The sequence below is a fragment of the Calonectris borealis genome, chromosome 2, assembly GCF_964195595.1.
Source record: "Calonectris borealis chromosome 2, bCalBor7.hap1.2, whole genome shotgun sequence".
NCBI classification, from domain to species: Eukaryota; Metazoa; Chordata; class Aves; order Procellariiformes; family Procellariidae; genus Calonectris; species Calonectris borealis.
Genome location: NC_134313.1, coordinates 62,408,440 through 62,426,088, shown reverse-complemented (window position 1 = coordinate 62,426,088; position 17,649 = coordinate 62,408,440).

The window sequence follows — 17,649 nt, the reverse complement described above, 5'->3', positions numbered from 1 at the left end:
CTCTGACAGGATTTGTTATGTATCTGGCATAACAGAACCAACATGTTTTAATTTTCCATCTGTGAAATGGAAAACATGCATTATAACATTATTTGCTATAAAAGTGTTATTCTGCCGTCAATGGGTTTTACAAAAATGGTTAATTCAGTTATAGAAGTTAAAACTCCAGTCTGGAGGATCTCTGAAAGTCATCCTCTGTGTGTGTGAGTGTCTATGTCTGTATGTAACTTTTAGTATTTATTTGTAAATTTGATATGAAAGTTTAGGCCTTCAACATTCCACATCAAATTAAAACATCTGGCCTTAAAGTGATTAGCCATGTTAATGTGTTAAAGTAGTAGCAGAGCTGGAATTAAAATCCAAGCTCTTTTTCTTATTGAACTACGAACATAAAACAATGTAGAGAGGCTTTAATATGTGTGCTCCCCAGATAACTTATTAAATCATTGATACTTAACTGCATGCTTTGAATGAAATAGACATAATTCAACAAACACGATAGATTATTAGTTTATATAATTTCCATTCATTTATAATTTCATGACGTATAAACACTCACCTTTAATGGAAACTCAATTATTATCTCTCTTTTTTTTTTTTTTTACAGGTTTTCTTATGCATTATAGAAACTACAGTGTATTTGAAGTATACTTAACTTATGGTATACTCTAAGTATAATTAAACTGTAATATACTTAACATAGGACACTTCTTCCTAAATCAAATTCAGGATAAATTTATTCCTTGAGGTTTGAGAACTAATAATAGCCTTTCTAAATTTATAGTAATTAGTGCTGCTTAATGTGCAACTTCTATACATATAATGTCTAACTTATTTTGAAACATGTTTGACTGGAATCTTATAGAAGTGAATTCCACAGATTAATTATGCAATGCATTACGTAAAAAAAATTTCACTTATTGTTATTTAATTTCAAGCTTGTTTCTTTCATGCTGAGACTACCAAACTGAAAGGACATTACTTTTAGTTGTTTCTCAAATTGCTTTCAAGAATCAGCACTAGAACACTGACAGGCTGTACTAGAAGATTTTAAACACCCTGATTTTTAAGCACGTAAGTTTGCTTGTTTAGTTGATTATCAATAGTATTGAATAGGTGGTTGGATAGCAAATTGTTTTTCCTGCTGAAAATGTTGCAAACACTGCAGACAGTCTCATGGTACTTTCAGATCAAAGTAGTGTGAATGGTATAGGAGAAAATACTAAATTTATATTAATGCCTGTAGTAGCCAAAGTGACAGAAGCAGCAACTAACTGAAATAAATTCATAGGGGAACAAAATAGAACAAAATTAGGTAGAAATCCTGTCTGTCTCAATGGAACTAGGGACCTGACTCTATTTATATAAATGGATATCTGGAAAAAATGAGAGAGGTTTTACTGCAAATGATTCTCACTGGAAGACTGAACATATACTCAAATAATGAGATTTTCTTATACAAATCTGCCATAGACTAGCATACCATAAAGTCTTCATATGAACAATGGAGAAAGCAGAAAGCATAAGAGACATCTAAGTGCAAAGATGGGCTAATGTTTGTGGTGAGGGAATACTACTACAGAGTAGTTACAAGACTATATATTTAGTATAGAAAAGAGATGCACCACTTGGAAAAAGTCAGAGGACTTAAGAAAATCAGTATCTCTTTTTCTTTTAATCTGTCATATAGATTTCTTATATGATTCTTGAAAATTTCTTGAGATACTCAATGTCTTAATTTCTTACCTGTGACATAAGGATACTACTTACCTGCAGACACAGAGTGGTCAGATGTTGCTGTGAAACAAGTTTGAATAAAAACTACATCCCCAAGAGTTAGGACAATATCCTAGACAACATAGTGTCAGCAGTGTATGTTGTATGCATTCAAGTATACTCCCTTATTCTCAAAATTTCTTTCTGTACCTGTAAGCCTTCCTAACAAATGTTTAACTGAAACTGATCAATCCCTGCAAACATTCTGTTTTGATAAATCATCATTTCCCTCCAAAACACTTTCCTCCAGAAGTCCTTAGATGCACATAATGAGGTATATCAAAAACCATGTATTGATTGAAATATGATATGTAGCCCAATATAAGTACTAAAATTTCCTCTCAGTATTTTCTATACAGAAATAACCTGACCTCCAACACTCCTGCCACTGCAGTATGAGTTTTATTCTGAATTGGGATAGATAGTCATAATAAAACAATCCACAGTTTTGTGACATGTGCAAACATGCCAAACAGACAAGTTTCAGATAACCAAACATATTTTCACTTCTGAAATGTCAGGTATCATCCTGCATTGTCTCACAAGTGAAAAATCAGAGTAGTAAGCAACTGTATCATCTAGTTCTCTGGACATGAGATTTAAAAAAACGGTGTGAAAATAAAGTGAATAAAACAGGAGAATTTACCCTTTCCTATTGTTTTTTACAGTCTTCAGATTCTGATGCATAGCAGATTTACAGTGGAACGGTAAATTTGTCATTCCTCCAGCCCATATAAACCAGACCTTTCAGTATAAGTATTCTTATTTGCAAATACTTAAGTGACATGGTGCAACTGAATATTTTGTAATGCAGTAATTCCAAGAAGATTATTTAATGTCATGCAAATTGATAGGCAATTTCCAAGGTTTTTATGAGAGAATAATATCTCTAAAGCAGTTGGGACAAAAAAGCATTACTACCAGGTCATGCTGATGGGGTGCCTTGCATTCAGTTTTAGACAATATACCTCAGTACTGATATTAAATCTTGCTGTGGAAGAAGAGATAAATTTAATGTCTATGTCGGTTATGTCTGAAGCAGTGTTTACCTAATGTATTAACATAAAGAAATTTTTCAAACAAAACAGACTAAGGACTGATTCAGGCTTTTTATTTTCCATGGGTTGAATAGTTATTTCTATGTAAATGGCAAAAAACAAAACAAAATTTTTTGTATCAGAAAGCTTGTATGTTTGCAGACGATACTTAAACCTTGGATTGCATCATAAAGTTTTCATAGTTTGCTTCAAGAAGCCCACATGAAAAGTGAACACGTGAAAAGTGAACATTTTTCATGCCAGCTTTGTAACTCAGGCCATTCACAATATGTCTTCATTCATTAAAAAAGAAGAGATAGTATTTATTGTTCTAGAATGTATGCCTTTTTCCAGGGGCATCCTTTATATCCAGAAACATCATTCCTAATCCCTCCCTTACCTCTTAGTTTGGACCTCTGATTATAACTCATTTTTGCAGAAAGAATTTATTGAAGATTACACTTGCCTTTTCACACGCAAAAGAAACCTTGTTTACAGTAAAATCAGTACAATAATGAAGAGGCTTCCTTAAAATCTGGCACTCAGAAACCTAGTCATTTGCATTGCTTATTGAGGTACACACTTGCCTTTGCTATTTTAAAGTGTTAAATTGCTGGTAATTCCTTAATCAATCATAACTGTTAAGCAGGAGATTCTCTGGTCTAACAACTACAAATACTGACAAAAAGAAGTTCCCCAGGGGAACAGACATGTGTTGGGAATTCAGCGATAACCTGTGAAAAGGTGACAAAAGATCTATTCATGTTTCTCCAGGTGTCTATGCTCCTGCCCAACAAGTTTTTCCTAAATAATCTATCACCTGAGCAAATCTGATGAGCTACTTCTGTGTCTGAGCTCCATACTTGCAATATTTCTGCAACTGAGGAAATAAAAAATTAGTCTAAAAAGAAAAAATTCTGTTTCTCAGTGATGAGATAGAAATAATTTGAAAAAAACAGCTTTTAAGGGCCTTAGCATCCATTATTCACTTACATGACCACAGCTTTCATTTTAAATTTTGTTTCTACACTTCCAAGTGGCTGTGCTGGCTGCATGTTATTCTTCAAGAAGTGATCTGAAAAGTAAATGAACCCAATATCCAGGTACGATGAAGTAGGAATGGTTACCTCTGTGCTGCAGAATAGATTAAGAAAGCAAGAAGATACTTGTCTTTCTGTGAAATGTTATGCAATGTCACATTTAATGGGTTTGGATTGGTTTACTATGACCTGAGGTTCATTTACTTAATTCTGTTTCCCGCTATCTTTGAATGTATCTAGATGAAATAAATAGGAGGATTTCAGAGTATTAAAAAAAAAAAGTTTTCTTTTTTCTTTATTTCAATTGTTGTTGGTTTTGCCGATAAAAGCAATCCCAACAAAAATTGAAATACATTTTTTATCAGCAGAAAGTTCCCTTACCCTTTTAAACAAGAAACAAAATTGGATTCACAAAAAGGACACAGACAGTGTCCCCAGCACAACCCAGTGGGTTCTGTTCTGCCTCGGGTTACAGGGAAGTCCTACAGGCTATAATAGAAGTTATGAAAGTATTCTTCTACCTCTTAATATGTTTGTTTCAAAAAGGAAGGCAAAGACTCCAAGAGGTGACCTGTTCTGTAGAGTAAGACCACAAGATCAAGAAAATTGTGTTGAACGAAATGAAAGAAAACTTTAAAATGGAGTTTTTCAAGAACTTGAAAAATTCCTTCCTTTTGTCTGATTTTTTTAATAATAATTTTTACTAAATGTAGAATAACAATTACTGAAGTTTGCAAGTTCGTATGCTAATATATGACATCTCTGCAAGAGTTCAGAATTATGCTTGCATTTATTTTGTCTGGATAATCCAGTGTTAGACAAGTCTACTTTCCACAGGTAAATATTGCAGCAATTTTCAAATAATGCTGATACATTTTGAGACATCCTCAAGAAACTGAAACCGTAAATACCGTTCCTCTACTTTAAAACACTGACATTGGTATGGGATTAAATCTATATTCCCTCCGGTTTATTTATTACAAAAAGTGAAGAGAAGGGGAGAATTTTTGCCTTTTCAGTCAACTTGTTGCTGAGAAATAGAGGGAGTCTTAAAGAGCTTGGAAAACACATTATCTTCCTTTTTATTTATCATTTCTTGTAATCAAAAATAGCAGTAATGCATCTTCACCCTGGATAATATAAGCTCAGGGACTTTAATCTTCTTAGGTTAATTTGTATGATGATCCTTATGGACCATAACAACAAGTCAGTTTTTCATCTGTTGTTTTTATGAATAATACCAATTTTTAAAAAGAGGAAAAAGAAAACAGTTTTCATTAAATAATATTCAGCTATTTTCCTGGAGATATAAAGTGTATGAGACAAAATAGAAAGGAAAAGGAAATACTGTTTTCTCTTATCTTTTACATTTGTTGTGTTGTTTTGGTATGTTATGATTGTATCTCAGAGATGTCTAATTAAGAGCTTTCTCTCCTTCCCCCCCGCCAAGTCTACAAAAAGAATAGGTTGTTTGAATTTCTTCCATGGATAAAATAGTGCCACCGATCTTGAGATGAGGTTTTCATAAGCTTTTTAGTTTAAACGTCACCACACACTCTTTTTAGAGAGACTTCCTAGTCTGGAACAGGAAGGAAATAAAGACTGAATTTGCCTTAGTACGTCCAGTTTGTCACCAGTTTGCTTGAGTGAGAAAGTAGTACTTGAACAGCAGAGAGAAGGAACACTCATTTCTGTTCTCCCTCCTTAATTTAGAAAGACTTGAGCTCACCTTTGTCAAATGAAGAAATGTCTTGGGTTTATATTATCTCCTATAGGACTGTCTTGGCTGCCACATCAGGTCCATTGTCATGCCTAACTGGAAATCCACCACATTCCAGGGAAAAAAAAAAGAAAAAAAAAAGGCCTCTCTCAAAGTACGATCCATACAGAAAAAAGATGAGAAGACTTGTTCTCTTTAGCAACCAACCCCTACTTTGAAATATGGGCTTTGTTGCCCTGATGAGGTATACAGTTACCAGACAGGTTAATCTGGACTCAAAATCTGGACTTCTCCATTACCAAAAGTGACACAACTGGAGAGTTTCAGAAGTGTAATGCAGAAGCAGTGTAGAGTGTGGAGTGTCATCAGTCTTTCCTGTCCCAGAAAAAGTGAAAGTGGAATATTTTATTGTGACTGAAGGCCATGAGGTTAATAGATCTAATTTTCATCTAATTTCCTCCACTGTTCCAATTATTGCTGTTGGCTGTGTTACATCCAACTTTATTCTGACTTTGGTCTACTGTATTAACCACTTTGTCATATGGGAAGATTGGAGCAAAAAGCACATGCACACAAGCTGCTTTTAAAAATTCTAATTTACATAAGCTATCAATGTTATAAGAAATAATACTTTACATATGATTCCTTGGTTTTGGTAGCAAAATGTGGTCAATGACGAATCAAAAAGTGGTGCTCTGAGGGAGGACTTACTGCTGATATGTGGTGGTATTGGTGAAGCATGGTGTCATTAAAAGTAGAAGAAATTCCACTCTGAGGTCTTCATTTGTTCACATTTTGTAGAGGCTGCAACTCTTTTTTATACCTTCTTGCTTTTTACCTCACATTTTTACCATATGAGTTGTTTTACGCACACTGATATGCTCTGTTATGCCCTGAAACCAACTTTATTTGGCTGTGAAGGTTGGTCTCTTCTTCCCATTTTCTAGGACTAGGGTTTTTTAATTTTTCATCCAACCTCCTATTTTTTAAGTTTTTTTTCTTCTTCTTCCCTCCCTTTTTACTTTTTTACAAAATACTCTAGATTTTAAAATTATTTTTAATTATTATTATTCTTTTTTTCTTCTCTATTAGACCTTCCATTTTCTAGTCCATTTCATTCCTCTAGCTTCCCTTTCTTTTTAAACCAGCTTTATTGTTTTCCTACCAAAGGGCTGGATATATGAGGGAAACAGAAACATTTGACATTTCTAGCCAGAAATTTAAAAAATATTTCTTTATCTTTCAATAGATGGATGCTCTTCTTACCATGATCTTCTTAAAACCTGAAATTAAATGGGACACTCTGGAAGAAAGGATTGAATTCTAAGGTGATAGTATTGTAACTGAGTAACATGTGATGAACATCATCACATACCTAAAACTGTCTGGTTCACCAAACTTCATTTGTTATGAAAATTATTTTTCTGTTATAGCTGACAAATATTTGAAGAGAAACTTGCTTTAGGATATAAGTTTTGAACCTTCACAGGTCTTTTCTGACTCTTTTTCAGGTTGGGGAAGATAAGAGTTCAGATTTTGCTTCATTTTTCAGTTTTCAAAAATTCTTTTTCTTCCCCTAAGTTTTAGCAGAAAAACCCTTCCTTAGTTTTGTCTTCACAGCAAGTCAAAAAATGAGGCCAGCTTTCTCCTTCTGCTTTTGAGTTTTTCCACAGCATGCTTCGAGATTATTGCAATATATCATCACTTTCGATAGATATGAGTTCAAGTCTGGGTCAAATGTTCTTTCAATAGGACTTAAAAAATTGCTATTAGAACATGCTCAGAGAATGTTTGTGTTAGTGCTTATGCATATTTCATTGCTAACCTTTTTTCTTCTGCTGGTTTTATGTGGAGAAAAATTCTGGAATCGGGAGTTTCGGCCAAGATAAGATAGGACTTCGGCAATGCTACAAAATCATAAACAAAAAAGGGGGACGTGGAGAAGAATTAAGAGGTAGCCTAATGAGCACCAGCTGATTCAAGAGCCAAAACAGGTGGAGGGAATTGTGAGCAGACATGTGATTGTTGCCGGAAGGAAGATATAAGGGAGACGAAGCGGGAGAGAGAATGAGAAGCAATGGAGAGAGATGGTAGGGCTGCCCTGTTATGATAAAGCCTGTGCCTGTATCCAGGCTTTTATAAAAAAAGTGAAGTAAATATTTTTCCTTTTAAGTTGTATTAAAAGAAATCATACTTACACAGCCATGCCTTTCAAAATTGGTAGAATAAGTCAGTTTAGATGGTATGATTAATTCCAGTGTTGTATAGAACTTTGTAGTGTTCCTTTTGTATTTTTCATAGGAAGGATGAATAAGCATTTGAACGTTTCAAATTGATCTTGTCCTTTGAAGCCTAAGTCACATGATCCAACAAGTCTTGGGTTTTTATTATTATTACTATTAAAATATTGCTGCTTTTGTTTTCCAATTACAAGGAACTGCAAGGACTTAGAGTCACTATAAATTGTATGTTGATTTATTTATATTTAAGGTTTACCTAGTCAGATAGTGTAAGGGTTTTCACCCTTTAAAAATAATTTTACACTTTTTTGAGCTACTGGTAATACATAGACCCCTCAATATCATTATATAACACCTTTAATGCCAAACCTTCTCAAACACTGGTGAGATCCTTTGCTGCTTTCTTAAGGAATCAATGCCTATTAACATCTTGTATGTCGAGATTTTTTGAGAAGAGCCAGGGGCTGCTGATGTATTAGGAACCAACAGGGAAACACCTGTGAAATGCCTCAAAGGAATTAGGCCATGTTCTTCTAAAAAGGTGACACAGTCGATAGCCCAGCTGAAGTGCCCGCAGCATGGGTAACAAGCAGGAGGAGCTGGAAGCTATTATGCAGCTAGAAAGCTATGATCTAATTGCTATTGCTGAAACGTGGTGGGATGAAATGCAGAACTGAAGTATTGCAACTGATGGCTGTAAACTGTTCAGAAGGGACAGGCAAGGAAGGGTAGGTGGGGACGTTGCCCTCTATGTAAAAGAATGGATTGACTGCACAGAGCTGTCTTTGAAAAACAGTGATGAACAGGTTGAGAGCTTACGGGTAAAAATGAGGTGCCAAAACAACAAAGGAAACCTTGTGGTTGGTGTTTACCACAGGCTACCCGATCAAGGGGAGGATGTTGACAAATCGTTCTTACTTCAACCACAGGAAGTATCACATTTGCAAGCTCTGATCCTGCTGGGGGACTTCAGTCACCCTGACATCTGCTGGAAAAAAGGCACAGCAAGCTGTAAGCAGTATAGGAGATTCTTGGCGAAAGTCAAGGATGATATTTTAATCCAGGTGATAGCCTGACCAGAGGAGAAGTGTTACTAGACCTGTTGCTCACCAACACATAATAACTAATTATGTCAAGATTGGTGGCAGCCTTGGCTGCAGTGATCACGCCCTGGTGGATTTCAGAGCCTTGAGGGATATGGGCTAGGCGAAGAGTAGAGTCAGGATGCTGAATTTTAGGAGAGCAAACTTTCAGTTGTTTAAGGAATTAGTGGATGAGATCCCCTGGGAAACTGCCCTCAGGGACAAAGGGGCTGAAGAGAGATGGCAGTTCTTTAAGGATGTTTTTCTTAGAACACAAGAGCTCTCGATTCCCGCATGTAATAATTTGGGCAAGAAAGGCCTGAGACCAGCATGGCTCGGTAAGGACCTCCTGGTAAAAGTAAAGTATAAGAAGAAAATGCACAGGCAGTGGAACCAGGGATGTGTACCTTGGGAAGAATATAGGGATGCTGCCCAGATGTGTGGGCATGGGATTAGGAAAGTTAAGGCACAGTCGGAGGACAGAAGGCTCCGGAGAGACCTTATTGTTGCCTTTCATTATGTACAGAAGACTTATAAGAAAGGTGGAGAAAGACTTTTTATCAGGGCCTGTAGTGACAGTGCAAGGGGCAACCGTTTTAAACTAAAAGAGGGTAGATTTAGACTAGATATAAGGAAGAAAGTTTGTACGATGAGGGTGGTGAGACACTGGAACAGGTTGCCCAGAGAAGCTGTGGATGCCCCATCATTGGAACTGTTCAAGGTCAGATTGGATGGGGCTTTGAACAACCTGATCTAGTGAAAGACATCCCTGGCCACGGCAGGGGGGTTGGACTAGGTGATCTTTAAATGTCCCTTCCAACTCAAACCATTCTATGATTCTATGATTCATTTCTCCTCATCCTTTTTTGGCCGTTGACTCAGCCAGTTTAGGGGGAAGAAAAAAAGAGAGGAAGGAGAGCTGTACCCGAGAAAGGGCTGTGTTATATGTTTCCTGAGACAGGCTATTGTGCTTAAATGGCTTAGTGGTTTCATAAGAAAAATTTCCATGTCTTTATGTTCATAAGTTTAACATTTCAGGTTAAATGTGCACACCAAAAGCAATTTCTTTGTGGGTTTTTTTTTTGTGATGAAAGCTCAGGAGTTGATTTTTATGTGGTTTAGAGTTTTGTCATGGAAATTATATAATAGAGTTGCTGTCACCTTGACCTGTTCTCCAAATCTCCTGTGGAAATCTGTAAAATTATACATATGCCCACACAAAAGTTAATAGCATATGGAAGGCAGAGAAAGCTATTGTGTTTCATATTGAACAGACTTTTTGAGGACATTTAAAAAAATCAAATGTTTAAAACATTTGAGTCGTCTTTTTTTTCTGTGATTCATCCTATGAACTTAATTTATCATCCACTAAAAAATCTTCTATATGCAGAACAAACAAAAATCCTGTTATGCTAAATTGCTTTCAGTGTCTCTTTTTTGCAGGTGACAATAGTTGGGGTAATTGACAAAATTTATATGAGAGACAGAGAGAGAGAGAAAAAAGTGAAACTATAATATGACAAAGGAAGAAATGAAGCATTATAAAAAATATCTACTTCATTAGTAAAATAGAAAATTAAGTAGAAAAATATATAAATGAAAAACTTATATTCTGACATTTATCATAAATTATTATTACTGTAAAATATTGATATGGACCACTAACTGAACTAAAAAATACATCAACTGCCATTTAAAAAAAAATCATCATTTTTAAGCACATCTCACAAAAAAATTTATTTGTATGAACGATTTGTATCACACTTTCTGAATTTTTGACAGATATATGCATCATGACTCAGCAGCTGCTGGGGTTTTATGCTGACTTTTTAATGGCAGCCACAAAATGTACTGTATTCAAAGCCCCTCCAAGGATGGGAAGTGGGAGAATTCTTTTTCTAGAGCAATGGCTGAGCTGCTAAATTACTTGTTTAATTGAGAAGGAGGAAAAAATCAGTTCTTGGGGTTTAAAAAAATATTTATGGATCAGTGTGAAAATGTTCTGGCCAAAAAAATAGGATTTTTTTTTTCCTTGGCAGTTGAAAAGGAAAAAAAAAGGGCTTATTTCAGCATACAAACCATTTCACAGAGTGCTACTCAGTATGCAATTGTTTTTCAATCTCCGCAACTTCAATCCCTGCTCCATGTGGGCTTATATTTGTGGCAAGTTGGCAGTGTGTTATGTTGTTTATATAGTCTTTGATGTCTGAAATTAGCCTGTTTTCTGCACTCTTTCATATGAGCTCTTTCAGCATGTTTTCCATATGTGTTACCCATTGCTCTGCTCCCATTAGATGCTCTGGAGTACTCAAGGATTTTAAAATTTCTGTCCATATCTAATTCCCAGATCAGGTATGCAGCCCCACAAAACTTACAACTGCAGATAAAACCAATTTTGATTCAGCAGTGAAGCACAAAAGAGGAAATTTCTCAGTGCCTGTAACATACATAGCTTGCAGGTAGGAGACACAGACTTATGAGAAGAGAGCATGCTGCCTGCAACATCTGACTGTTCTTAGACTGTCATTGACCATCCTCACCATTCCCAGTTGTTATAGAATTTTAAAATAATTTCATAATGTGAATCACTATTAAATGAAGACTCTTCCCAGTAGAATGAATCACAGAAAGTATTATATTTATTTACATTAAAGACCCTAATGAATAAAGGGGCAGAGGGAAAGATTTCTGAGACTTTGTACTATCTCAATCCACTGTTAGGCAACTTAAAACATGCCTCTGAAATTCAGTCCAAATACATGGTAAGGCAACAGGTTTTGAAGTATTCCTTGTTATTCCCCATTTCCATTTTCTCCCTGTCTTAATGATTGTGATCAGTGTTGGACTTCGTAAGATATAAAAATCAGATCAGGAGAGGTTAAATTTAATAGAGGTGGGACAGCCTTATAAGAAGCAATCTAAAGGTTTTTGTTTTTCATGGAATATCTCTTGCAGTATACCTGAAGTTACATAATTGCAACTAGCTCAGTAGCACCAGCATTTCCACAATGCAGAAAGTTATCCTCTTCCTCTGGACCCTTTAGGAGACTTTAGGCACTATTGGTTTTTTGGTCCATGTGCTAGGATAGTAAGACCAAACCGGACAGCTGGATTGCATGTTTATAAATTTTTGTCCATTTAGACTAAAAAAGTTTACATTCCAGTCCCTCATCTCCTTCTACTAATTAAAAGAGGTACTTCTCTCATTAACTGGAAAGCATACAAATTTTTACTTACAGACAATTTTATTTCATAAACTTTTACCCTGAGGTGAAATATAAATAGAATTAAACCTTTGAAGGTTACTTTCCTTGCAACAAAGATATTTAGAGCTTTATTTGTGTGGCAGATACTTCAAGAAAAATCCCTGAAGACACTGAAAAACATCATCTCTTTTTTTTTTTTTTCAGACAGTGATTTATTTTTAGGTCCAGACATGGGAATTCCTTCTCTGTGCAATCAGCCATTGGCACTAGACAATGAATGCTAGTGAGTATATTTGATTTGCCCTACTCTTTTATTAGCTGTATTACATTATCATTTGTTTAAAAAAAAAAAAACCAAACCACCCTCAGTTTATAGTTTTGAGATAATGATTTCTAGAAACCATTTAAGAACTTTGAAATCCACCACCACTTGTTACCCTTCATGTTACCCATGATCATTTTCTAACGTTAATAAACATATGATGTTTTTTTAATGCAAGTTGTTCTAAATTATTCTAATGCTTCCTATTACACCTACATTAACCATTAGTTTTGTATGTATTTTTTGAAACAGCAATGAATGACAGAGTTGGTAAAAATGCATATATAGAAAACTGTTTTAATTCTGGAATTTAGATAAAATAACTCCTTAAGATTGTAATCTGAAGATTTTATGCCCCTATTCTTTACGGCCTGGCTTGCTTAGTTCAATCACATCTTCACAAGATACACCAGTTACACAACTCTCCTACAATATATGGTTTCCTCTGATCAAAAGGCTTAGGTAATGCTGCATTTTAAGAGAAATGACGCAATTAGGTAGCCATTTCTGTAAATGAGAAAAACATCTGAAGTTTAAATCTTCAGCAAGATTTTTCCTTTTCCATAAGGCCTAGTGTTTGCCTGTTTTGAAAAGACATATTCAAATATCTAAAAAACATTTTCCAGTAGCAGTTAGCAAGACTTAATGTACATTTTTCTTTCTTTTAGGTGACATCCTTAATCAGTTTATGAATCATACTATGAAAGCCTGTGAAGTCCAGTACGTTGCCAAGGACATACCTTTAAAAAACCTATATTTTTATGACCATCTACCAAAACAGGAAATGGAGATTGGCAAAAAAAAAATTCTCGAAAGATCATGTAATTTTAGAAGTTATTTAATTTCTGACTAAAATCTTCTTTCCCATTGCTCCACTTTAATAGATGACATTAACCACAGTGCTTTCAGTGCATTCAGACTTTCAAACTAGGCCTCGTATAGGGCCCAAACTGGCAAGTCCTCATCTTCGCCGTTACGTACAATAGCCATCTGTGAGGATGCAAGAACTGGCAAGGTGAGGAAGTAGTGTCAAAGGCGCTTTGGATTTGGGGATCATGGCCTGACTGTTGAGGATGCTGCCAGGCTGTGCTGTAACTTGATGACCTTTGCTCCATGCTTTGTGCCACAGTACAGACAACCCATACAGTAGCACATCTTAGTCTAGAAAAATAAAGACTTAGACGTACCTGATTACCCTCTACAAATATAAAGGGCATGGGAAAACTGGACACGTGAGAAGTTGTCTTTAATGGTAACACTGGTGTAGGAACAAATGAGGACAACCTCGTTGCAAATAAATGTACTCTGGAAGTTCCAAGATCATTTCCAAATGCCAGAAAAGTCTGGAATAAACATCCCTACACAGTTACATTCAAAAGTTGAGCTTAACTGAGTAGTCCCTTGGAAACTTTTAATATGTTGTTAAATTTGAGGATGACCACACTTAGAAGATTGAAAAGCCATTAGAGGAACAGGACAAGTAAGAGAAGTTCTTGTTATTCTGTGGTGTATTTTAATGCCCTCTGAAACTTGAACTCATGCTAAATAAATTTTAAACAAGCTTTTGTGTTCCAAAAATGTAATGGAAAGGATTATTTAAAATGTATGAATAGTTTAAATCCTAGCCTAATACACCCCTGGACTTTTGTTATGTATCTATAATGTTAAAACTTCAAATCTAAACTGAAATCTTGGAAATTGTGAATACTCAGTAGGATATGAATTAGGAAGATCTAATATATTTTTTACAGAACAGTGCATTCGGTCGAATTCTAAATAAGTAATTTTTTCACTATGCTACATCTCAATTTCAATTTTATTGAAAACATCAAAAGGCAAAATAAAGGCTTCATTTATATAAAGTGGTCTTACATTGCGGTAAAATTGATATCTATAAGTGGTTTCTGAAGCTGTAATTATTTATATTCTGATGATAAATATTGCAACATCTTAGGTTGTTAGGTGAGTTTTAACAACAAAAAACCCCAATTTTACATCAGTGTGTAAGCTGTTATTTAATACCTCAGTAACTGTTGTTTCAAAGGTGTTGATTGTCCACACAAAACCAATCTGATCAACATCAAAGAAAGATATTGAATTTTTCAAGTTGGATGTCTGATAAGAAAAATTAGTCTTAGAACTCCAAAACCCAAACAGCACCAGTGCAAAATTTTATAAAATTGTTCTCCAAAAGAGCATATAAAAAAATATTTTAAGAGCAAAGGTTGAAGAATTTTCCATTGAAAACAGTTCTGAAAAAATGGAATGTCTATACGTTAATGCTTTCCCTGGAAACCCATTGATTTTTTTGAAAATCTTCAATTGAGAAAATAAAAATGAAATATTAATTTCAGCTTCTTCAGCCAGTCAGTTCACATAAGCAAAATGATATGTGGAATTGTCCTGAAATGTTTAACTCTAACACATGTCAATACTGAGCAACATTAAGCCATGTGGTATATATATTTCTTCTAAGAGTTGAACTGATGATTCCACTTCTTCCATACATCTTACATAGCCTGACATGAACTCTTCTCAGAATGCATAGAATGTTATGTGATGTAGTATTTTTAACACCATTAGAAGATGTTACTTTCATGGCAGAAAAAACCACAATTTTGTTTTACAAAACATCAAAATGTTTAGACTTAATAAATGTGCATTTATAATATTTCAGAACTGAAATTTTTTGCAATTTCTCTTCCATGAAAAATTTCTAAGGGAAAAAGTCATCAAAAATGGAATTTGTATTTGTCTCAGCTGAGATGGAATTCCAACAGGAGAGAAAAGAATTTCTGAAAAATAGGTTTTAAGTAGTTGTTTTAACTAACTAAACATTGACCTTTAAATCACCTAGATAAGATTATATGAAAAGAAAACTAAGAGGTAATATAAGATAGTAAATTATTATAACAGACTAGCAGACAATATTAAAAAGAAGATAGTAGATAATTGACTTACCTTCAGTAATTATAGTACAATAGGAAAATCTATTCCTTCATAAAAACCAAATGCAACTATGAATAGGGATGTCATGCTGTGGATAGGTATGACATCAGTCATTTAAAATTAAGTGTTTTCATGTTGTTTATGCTTATTTTTAGTTCTTAAATCATATGAGAGCAGACAAGCTAAAATACTATGTTGTAAATATAAGAATCTCAATCTGTTCTAACTTCTTATATTTGTGAGTTGCTTTCAGTTTAATTTTCTTCAGCTAGTAAAATAGCTCAATATCCAACATACTTGCTGAAAAATGTGGGTTTTATTTCTAAATAATTTTTTAATACTGACCTACAGATGTACTGTATCATGGAGTGGCTAAGTTTTTTCTTGTGGCTACGTTACCTTCATATTCTTACTGATGCCTACAGTTATGCCTCTCCCCTAAATATTTAGAGAAAAATAGGTTTCTTGAAGTCTACCATTAAAAAAAAATCTTGTGGCTGACGTACATAATTCCTGTTATTCTAGCAGTTTTGGGAATGGAAACCAGAGGCAGATGATGCTGTGCATGAACTGACTAGTTTTTGGTCTAACACAAGCCCAACGGCACAAAACCTAGGGCTCCTGTGACTGCAGTGAATGAAACCCTGGCAACTCTAGCGTAGTACCCTAACAGCTCTTCCTTTCTTTCAAGCCTGGTGTTGATAAATTTTCACAGAGCGGGATTATGTATGTAAAAGAAGAATGGCTATATATATATATGCTCAGATGATCCCAAGGGATCCTCCTTTGCAAGTTTATGTATCATAAAGATGTTACCATGCAAACTCTCTGCTCGCTTATATCAGGTTTTAGCTGTTGTGTTGCTTGAGGTGCTCTATCCTGGAGAGAAGCTCTGTTCTCTTCTGCTGGGAATTAGAGTAGCTACTATGGAAGATGTGGCAAAAATATCTTTTGATTACCCTTACCCCAAGCATCCAAACTCAGCCAGCCCAGTTTATTGGCTAGCGTTGTATTCCCTGGTAAATAAAAGCTGTAACTATTACAGCCTTATGCCTTCTCTGAGAGACTTTTTATTTGCTTCCAGATCATATTCAGAAGACTATTATTTCCCCCCCCCAGTGAATCATTTTATTTTCTATAACTTGGGGGGAAGGGGAGGGTTGACACTTAAAACCAAAACAATAGATACAGGTAAAAAAAAAATAGAATAAATCATCTGAAACCTCATAAACAATGCTTAGATTTGCCAGTCTGCTGAATGTCCATATTCCATGTTTCAATCAACAGCTCTTTGTTTAAAACATTATCAAAGGATACGGGAAACTGGGTTTTGTATTCCTTTACCTGAATGTAAATCTCTTACATTTAGAAGACTTTTCTAACTACCACCCTACAATGTATAATTTATGGGATTCTCTCAGTCTGTGCTGTTGACACGGCTCGATTTTGGAAGGTTTGCTTAAATGCTGTTTGTACAAGGGAATTTAGCCCAGTGTTTAGGACACTTTCCTGACCATTCAAGAGCTCACTTTGATTTAAGCAGTGAACAGAGATGTAATATTTGATCTCCTCACCCAGAGGATAGTCTGTAATCTGAGCTTTGCACAGTCTAAATGGCAGGAGCAACACAGCTCACATTTCAGCAATGCAAAACTTAAACTTCCCATTTCTCCTCTATATTTCTGCATGACTTGCTACATTATATTTTTCCTCACATTTTTTTCCTCAGAATTCCTCTTTCAAGCAGTCTCTCTAGAAGTTACTCTATCGTTTCCTAAGGTTTTGGCAGCTCTACCTTTCACCCTACCCCATCTGTCTCTTCCCAGATGCTCACTTCTACACAGTTCTGGGTTTAGGTATTTAAAACAAATAAACACAAAATTAAATAACTTTGCCAAATTTTCTAATGATGATCCTGGCCCCATCTGCCCCTTCTGTTCCCACCACATGCCCAACCCTGTCCTGCTCCTTGTTTTCTGAGCTGTCTCTGATGATAAACTAAGAACTCAATTTTGCAACGAATACCCGTTGTTACAGAGTTTCAGTAATCTGGTTTCTTTTTGGTATCAAGATAAATAGGCAAGGGCTAAAAGAACTTGTTCCTTCTTTCTCCTTCTCTCTCAGTGGTTCAGCTCTATGGGGGGAAATGATGGCTAAGATACCTGAAAAAAAGGGGAAGTGGAATAGTGGACCTTCCATGCTTTTCCCAAAATACTCTTTTCTGATTGCTGCCTGATGTCAGTTCATTTCTTACCTGACATACACGTGTGCAGTGAG